Source organism: Mandrillus leucophaeus, unplaced genomic scaffold (assembly GCF_000951045.1).
Source record: "Mandrillus leucophaeus isolate KB7577 unplaced genomic scaffold, Mleu.le_1.0 Scaffold54, whole genome shotgun sequence".
In the NCBI taxonomy this organism is placed as follows: Eukaryota; Metazoa; Chordata; class Mammalia; order Primates; family Cercopithecidae; genus Mandrillus; species Mandrillus leucophaeus.
This window is the reverse complement of record NW_012105808.1, coordinates 446,912-455,527: the sequence shown is the minus strand read 5'-3', so window position 1 is coordinate 455,527 and position 8,616 is coordinate 446,912. Positions and strand designations below refer to the sequence as shown.

The following is an 8,616-nucleotide window of genomic DNA, read 5'->3' as shown; positions in this document are numbered from 1 at the left end:
CCCCGGCTGTGGGGGGTCGGGGGGCGCACAGTCCGGCAGGTGCGGCCAGGGAAACTGAGGCACGGGAGGGCCAGGCACGCCCCCAGGGTCACGCAGAATAAGCGGGAAGGTTCAGATCGAACTCCGGCACCCAGGAGCCCATGTAGGTTCCTCCACGGCCACCCCGGAAAAGGAGGGAAGCCTGGAGGCCTGAAAGGAAGGAACGCAGCGCGCAGAGGAAGGAGCCAGCCGCACCGCAGTCCTGCCGGGGACCCGGACAGGTCCGAGCTGGGTCCGAAACCCCAGTGCTGCCAACGCCAGCATGGCCGTGGCCTCCTTCCCTCACCTCCCAGCGGCCTCTGTCTGTGGCCTCAGTCTCCTCATTTGTAAAATGGGTATTAGAGGATCCTTGGGAGGTTCCAGGGAGATGAGGCAGGGAAAGCCTGCTGGCTGACATATGGTACACAGTAAGCACTCAATAAATGTTGGCTATTGGCCAGGCGCTGTGGCTCACACCTGTAATCCCAGCACTTTGGGAGGCCAAGGCGGGTGTATCACTTGCACTCAGGAGTTCAAGACCAGTCTGGGCAACATGCTGAAACCCCATCTTTACTAAAATTAGAAAAATTAGCTGGGCGTGGTGGCAGGTGCCTGTAATCCCAGCTCCTCGGGAGGCTGAGGCAGGAGAATCGCTTGAACTCGGGAAGTGGAGGTTGCAGTGAGCTGAGATTGCACCACTGCACTCCAGCCTGGGCGATAGAACAAGACTCTGTCTCTAAATAAATAAACAAATAAATAAATTAGCCGGGTGTGGCGGTGCACACCTGTGGTCCTAGTTACTTGGGAGGCTGAGATGGGAGGCTCACTTGAGCCAGGGAGGTCGAGGCTGCAGTGAGCTGAGATCGCATTACTGCACTCCAGCCTGAGTGACAGAGCAAGACTGTCTCAAAAATAAATAAATAAACAAATAAATAAACAAGCCAGGCATAGTGGGGTGCACCTGTAATCCCAGCTACTCGGGAGGCTGAGGAAGGAGAAGCACCTGAACCCGGGAGGTAGAGGTTGCAGTGAGCCAAGATTGCACCATTGCACTCCAGCCTGGGTGACAGAGCAATTCTGTCTCTAAATAAATAAATAAATAAATAAATACATTAGCCCGGCATGGTGGCATCTGTGGTCCCAGTTACATGGGAGGCTGAGATGGGAGGATCACTTGAGCCAGGGAGGTTGAGGCTGCAGTGAGCTGAGATGGCACCTCAGCTCACTGCACTCCAGCCTGAGTGACAGAGTGAGACTCTGTCTCAAAAAATAAATACAGAAACGTTAGCTGTCGAGTAATATTGTTGCCTGGGCTTGTGCACCTTCCTCTGTGGCTTCACCTTAACCTTTTCCCCCAGGGCTGGATGCTCCCTCCTGCCTCCCCCCTCTACCCCTCTGCACACAGCCTCACCCCTGCAGGAACGCTCTTCCTCCCCTTCCTCTGCCTCCGACTCAAGTTCGCCTGCCGTGACCCCCACGGTGCCCCAGGGTTCAGCCCAGGGTCAGGCGCATGGCGGGCGTTCGGTGACTGCATGAGGTTGGATGAAAATCAGGCTGGCTCCACACTGCACTGCCCTGCGCCCTCGTCCCACACCCGGAGAAACTGAGGCCCGGAGAAAAGAGGCAGGTGAGCGGAGCTCTCTCATCGCAGGCGACGGTCCCAGGGACCTGGAGGGAGGGCTGCGGAAGCCAGCAACTCCTTCCCCTCCACCAGCCCCCAAGGAGGGTCGTGCTGCAGAAGCAGAGACCGGGCCAAATTGAAATTGATCGTGGGGAACAGCTCGGCAGGGTGGAACAGACACACGGCCACCGGGGAGCAGGGGCGCCCAAGCGTGTGAGCGCGTCCCAGCCTGCGACGGAGAATCTTTTAATCTGCGGTGGATGCTGCTAGCTGAGGCCTCTAAGTAGCCACAAGGCACGGGGGCTCAACTGCAGCAGCTGGCAGGCATGAGGACGCCTCCTTTCACTTCCTTCATTTCTTCCTCCTGAAGACACTGGGTAAATCTAGAGCGGCAGAGGGTGGCCAGAAAAGCCCCTCCCCCTATTCCAGACAAGGGGCTCCTGGGGGGACACACAGGGGCCAGGTACCCAGAGGGGTTCCTGAAGACTCGGGGTTTAGAAGCTAGCCGCGTCTTCCAGGACCAGCCAGACGTCCCAGAATTCCTGTTTGGTGACACAGAGGGGCAGCTGCCGGCCCTGTGTCCCTCCCTGCAGGCGGCCGGGCCTGGCTCCCACCCCAGAGCTGTGGGGCTTACAAGGGCTCCTCCACGCCTCAGTTTCCCATGTTGGCCTCCGAGAGGTGATGACCGGGCACGTGGCCAACGGGGCAGCCGCGTCCTCCTGCAGCCCCTCAGACCCTGACCCGGAAGCCCCCCTTGGTGCCTGGGGCGGGGGTCGTGCCCCAGCTCATCTCCCAGGGCCCCTCTCTGGTGAGAGCCTCGACCCCGGGATTAGGAGGCTGGGGTCAGGGGTCAACAGCATTTGCCGCGGCTCCATTCAGGCCGAGAGCGGATCCGTTCTCCCTGCCACCTCGAATTTCCTGGACAAAGGCTCAGTGGAGGGACTGGGCAGAGGGACCCCTGAGCACCCTGGGAAAGCCCCGGGAGAGCCTGTGTCCCCGCCAGGCGCCTCTGCCCACACAGCCCCCATTCAGCCGCCAATGAGCCGACGAGAGGGACCCCGCACGCCCATGCTGCAGATGGGGAAACTGAGGCAGCCAGCAGATGGAGCGGGCTGAGAAGCTGCAGGGCTTTGGCCAGGCAGGGGCCACGTGAGGGAGGCAGCCTGGCCCCCAGAGCAATAGGGCTCAGGCACGGGAGGCGGTGTCCGTGACGGCAGGCGGGTGGGGGGCTGGCAGCAGACAAAGGCGGGCGGGCCAGGTCTGCGGGGGTGCGTTCCGCTCGTCAGCCCTGGTTCCACTTCAGTCCACCCTGGACAGGCTGGAATAATCCCTCCCGTGGCCGCTGCTGGGCCGTGACGACTTGAAGGGGGCCCGGCCAGGCTGACTGACGGCCGGGCGGGGGGACAGGGGCGCCTGGAGCCCCCCCTCGAACACCCCTCAGGCCCTCTGCCCCCACCCAGTGCTGGGAACGGCATCTGGTGGTTGCTGATGACACGGACGAGGAAACTGAGTCACAGACAGGCACACACCCCCTCCCAGGTCACAGAGCAAGCCCACCATGGCCCGGACGCCAGGGTCACCCTCACTGGGACGGTCCCACCCTGCTGCAGCTTTGCACAACCCCTCGCCTGGGACTTGGAGAAATTCGGAGGCCTGGGCCTGAACGAGTCACAGAAACCACTCGCCTCCTTTTCATTCCCCAGCAACCGGGAGGCAGGGACAAGCTGGTGGCTGGACCCGGGCCAGGCCAGGGGCCCCGCAAAGGCCCCATCGGGTGCCACCCGAGGCCTGCAGAAACGGTTGTCAGCTCATGCCTCAATTTTTTCTTTTCTTTTTTGAGACGGAGTTTCACTCTCATCCCCCAGGCTGGAGTGCAGTGGCACAATCTTGGCTCACTGCAACCTCCGCCTCCTGGATGCAAGCAATTCTGCCTCAGCCTCCCGAGTACCTGAGATTACAGGCATGCGCCACTACTCCCGGCTAATTTTTGTATTTTTAGTGGAGACGGGGTTTCACCATGCTAGCCAGGCTGGTCTCGAACTCCTGACCTCAGGTGATCCACCAGCCTGGTCCTCCCAAAGTGCTGGGATTACAGGCGTAAGCCACCGCTCCCAGCCTCATGCCTCAGTTTCTCCAGCTGCCAGCTGCCTGCGAACTCCACTAGGTGGGGGTGAGAAGGGGCATCGCCCCCCCTCCTCCTCATGCACTGGGGCTCCTGGACGGACTTCAGCAGGTGGGGACAGTGTCCAGGAGAGGAAACTGCTGGACCAAGGGCCCCACGGGCAGGAGGGTGAGCAGGCCCTACTCGAGGGGGCTGGGTGAGCCTGGGAGAGTGTGGGGCCACGCTGAGGAAGCTGTGCTCCCAAGCGTGGACCCCAAGGGCTTGGGGGTCCACGGTCCCGCCATGGATGCCACTTAGGCTCAAACCCTCTGAGGGCTCCCTGCCACCCTCAGGAGCAGCCCAGCCACGGGGCTCCTCAGCTCATGTCTCCGTTCGGCCACCAGGCCTTCCCTCAGGCCTGGAGTGGCCTCACCACACTTCTGTAGGGTGACCTCCTCCTCCCCACCTCCCGGCGGAAGCGGGAGTCCTTGGGAAAGGCCTCTTCTGGCTGCCTTTGTCTTCGGCGAGTGCCCTGAGCTGCCAGGGCACTGGCATCCCCTCTTCTGTTACCTTTGCTGCCTCTGGCTTGGCAAACAGTAGGTGATTAAAAGAGACATTTCAAAAGCACCAAAGGATGGGGCAGCTTCAAAGGGTCTGGGACGCCGGCAGAAGATGCAGGCCGGGCCACGGAGCCTTAAGCTGGGTGCAGGGGTCCCACGATCGTAGCCCTGGGGTCCTCAGCTCCCCATCCTTCCAACCCACCGAGGCCACCTTGTGGGAAAATACCCCTGGGTTTGCGACAAAGGAAGGAGTGGCCGGCAAAAGTGCCCTTGACATTGAGAGGGGGCTCCTGGGGGGGGCCTTTCCCCAGCCTCAGTTTCCCCAGCTATAAAATGGGTGCTGGCTTCTTCAGAGGATCTCTCTCCCTCTGCCCTGGACCTCCGGGGACTGCTCCCCCCAACCCTCCAGGGGCCCCGCTGCGCTAATCCGCCAGGCGGCCTGCGCCTCGGTTTCCCCTCCCGACAGCCTAATCCCCGGATTGTCGGAGGCCGGTTTTACATACATTTAGAGGCTTTTCATAATAGATTTACTGGGCCCCAGAACGGCCCTCACTGGGAGATTAGCTTCTCCGTAATTGAAAACTGCCCCCCTGCACCCTCCGCCCCCTCCCCGGGCTTGGGTCGAAGGGAAGGGCCCAGGGAGGACCCTGCAGCTGTGTGGGCCCCACGGGGGCCTCCCTGTGAGCTAGAACGGGGTCTCCCTGGTACCCGACCCGACAGAGGCTGCTCCCAGCCCTTGAATGCTCAGCCGGGACTTGAACCAGGTCTACCCCATGCCACTGCCAAGGGCAGCCTCTGTGCTGGGAGAGGGAGCCCCGGTCTCGCTGCTTCAGACGAACACACTGACTCAGCCAGGGCACCCCATGGGCAGCTGCTCTCTCTCTAAGCCGAGCCAGATCCTGGGTGCCCAACCTGGGGCTCAGAATTTGGGTCTTTACTCCCTGACCCCCTCAGCACCTCCCAGGAACCCGGCAGGACAGGGGTCTCGGGAATATTCATGGGATAGAATGTGGGAGAGGATGGGGCTGAGTTACCACCCTTGGTAATTCGGCCCCATCTCCTTCCACCCCCAGCCTTCGCTGCCCGGTCCCCAACTGGGCAACTTAATTCCGCCTGTCACCAGGATGTGGGCCGAGTTTATTTATCTGGTGTATATATGTATTTTAATTTAAAGATCTGCCAGCCAGCACCGCTGGCTCCTGCAGTTCCCCCGTTGCCCCCCTCACCTTCGAGAGGCCGTCCCCACCAACACCCCTGCCCCCCAGGCCTTCCCGGAGGAGTGAATGATGGAGAATGAGCCCTTTGCCTCTAGTATTGCCCAGTAGTCAAGAAAGAGCACTTGACTCAGAGTCCACACACAACACGCTCATTCAGTCATTCAACAAACATCCATGGAGGGCTTGCTGGCATTGCGCCGGACAATGGGATCACAGGGAAGGTCGGGGGCGGGGATCAGGCAACAAAGGGCCTGCCTCCATGGGGCTGGCGATTCTGCTCATCAGGAACCCCCAGAATGTGAGACCCCACCTTGCATCACTGTAGCCTGTTTTCCAGATGAGCAAACTGAGGCTCAGACAACAGGGGCCTCATCCACAGTGGGTGGTGGAGAGCACACCAGACCCTGGGCTTATCCGATGTCTGCTGCTGTGCCCTCACGCAGGGGTTGAGGTGAACCTCTCTGTGCCTCGGTTTCCCCTCCTGGCCACAGAGCTTCTAGAGCCGCAGCCACAAGCGTGACGGACGATGCTAACAGCCCCGGGTGCTCGAGGACTCGGGTGCCACCGTCATTAATGCTCAGGCTGGGAGGGAGGTGGGATATTGCAAACCATAACTCTAGTGCCTGGCGGGCGGGCGGAGGGGGCCGACAGCCATCCCTGCGAGGGGCTGGCCCCCACTCCATCACAAGATCATAACAAGCTCTGGTTTTTGACGCTTAGGGGGCCACGAAGACTGCCCAGCGCCAAGACCACCCACTCGGGTGCCCCCAGCTCCTTCTCCTCATGTGGGGAATAAACATCATTCTTTGCTTCTCCAGGCACCTGTGCTGCTCTCCCCGGAGGCCGGGGTGGGAGGCCAGGCTGGGGTGACTGGCTGGAGTCAGGAGTGGTCAGGCTGCCTCCCCTCCACCATCCACTGGACCCTAATGGGGTCCTGGCTGCGGGGCCCAGGGCCTGGGCACTCCCCTTCTCTGACCTCATCTTCCTTATCTACAAAATGGGCCGCAGGCTGGGTGCAGTGGCTCATGCCTGTAATCCCAGCGCTTTGGGAGGCCAAGGCGGGAGGATCCCTTAAGCTCAGGAGTTGGGAAAACAGTCTGTGCAACATGGGGAAACCCCATCTCTACGAAAATAAATAAATAAATACACACAAACATACAAAAATTAGCCACGTGTGGTGGCTCATGCCTGCAGTCTCAGCTACTCAGGAGGCTGACGTGGGAGGATCACCTGAGGCCAGGAGTTCAAGACCAGTCTGGGCAATACAACGAGACCTCATCTCTACAAAAATTTAAAAAATTAGGTAGCGTGGAGCCGCATGCCTGTGGTCCCAGCCACTCGAGAGGCTGAGGTGGGAGGATTGCTTGAGACTGGGAGGTGGAGGCTGCAGCGAGCCACAATCGCACCATTGCACTCCAGCCTGGGCAACAGAAACACCCTGCCTCAAAAAAAAAAAAAAAAAAAAAATCACAGAAGCCCCGGGGGAGGCCAGGTCGGGGCAGAGGAAGCCCCTGAGTGATAATAAACTCCCCCCATGCCTCCCTCCTCTCTCCTGTCATCCACGCTCCCTTTGGAGCTTGAGCTGGGGAGGGGCAGGGATGGGGGATGCTGTTGAAAGATGCTCACAGATTGTCTCTAGAAGCTTCTCTCATGCCTGGAGACAGGCACTGTGGACCCCAGACCCAGAGGGGATGTCCCACAGCCCCTGGTGGGAGCCAGGACTTGAGCCCAGGGCAGAGCTGTAAGCCCCAAACGCTGGCGGGGCTGTCGGAGCTGGGGAAGAGACCAGCCTGGGCGGACGCAGCTGGGCGGGGTGTCCGTAATGAGCCCCGGATTGAAGGGTCCCCACCCTCATTCTCCCTGGGCTGCTCCAGGTGCAACTCCTGACGCGGCAGGGCTCGCGCTGCTTCACGCCAGTGACCCGTGGGGCCTGGGAGTGGCCTCAGTTTCCCCCTCTGCACAGGGAAGGGTGTCTCCTGCGACTCAGCGCCCCTCCCCGCCGGACACATTTCCATTAGGGCGCATTGATCGCTCCTGGGCCGAAGCTCTCCATTTCTGGATCAATGAGGGTGGGGGAGTGAGGGGCTGTCTGGTGGGCAGGCCCCTGGGAGGCCTGGGCAGGGTCTCTCCCTCTCTCACGCTCTAAAGGGAGGGATCTGGTCTGAGATATTCCAGACTCAAGCGCAGAGCAGGTGACTCTGCAGTTCTGGCCCCGGAAGCCAACGTCGGAGCCCCGGAATGTGTAGGGACAAATGGACAGGGAGCCGCTGCCTGTTTCTGCTTCACCAGGTGACCGTGCAGGAAGGCCCAGACCTTGGGCCCAGAGCTTGCCGGGCACGGTGGCCCACGCCTGTGATCCCAGCATTTTGGGAGGCCGAGGCAAGAGGATCCCTTGGGCCCAGGAGTTTGAGACCAGCCTGGGCAATATAGCAAGAACCCCATCTCTACAAATAATAATAAAAATTAGCCAGGTATGGTGGTGTGCACCTGTGTTTCTAGCTACTCAGGAGGCTAAGGCAGGAGGATCGCTGGAGCCCAAGAAGTCAAGACTGCAGTGAGCCATGATCACACCACTGCCTTCCAGTCTGGGCACCAGCAAAAGACCTCGTCTCAAAAAGAAGGGCCTGAAGAGCTTTTCTGAGGATGCAGCAAGATGGCAGAGGTAGAGTAGAAGAAACGGACCTTCCGCAACTTCACCTACCGCGGCGTGGACCTGGACCAGCTACTGGACACGTCCCCCGAGCAGCTGATGCAACTGTACGCTGCGCGCCGGCGGCTGCTGAACCGATGCCTGTGGCGGAAGCAGCACTCGCCGCTGAAGCGCCTGCGCAAGGCCAGGAAGGGGGCTCCGCCCATGGAGAAGCCGGAAGGGGTGAGGACGCACCTGCGGGACACGCTGCTCCTGCCCGCGATGGTGGGTAGCACGGTGGGCGTCTACAACGGCAAGACCTTCAACCAGGTGGAGATGGCCGGGCGCGGCGGCTCAGGCCTGTAATCCCAGCACTTTGGGAGGCCAAGACGGGAGGATCACCTGAGGTCGGGAGTTCGAGACCAGCCTGACCAACATGAAGAAACCCCATGTCTACTAAAAATACAAAA

General features: G+C 60.6%; 1 pseudogene; it reads left to right on the top strand.

The window, feature by feature from the left end:
• Positions 1–8,170: 8,170 nt before the first annotated feature.
• Positions 8,171–8,512, top strand: LOC105551987 (annotated as a pseudogene).
• The last annotated feature ends 104 nt before the right edge of the window (positions 8,513–8,616 follow it).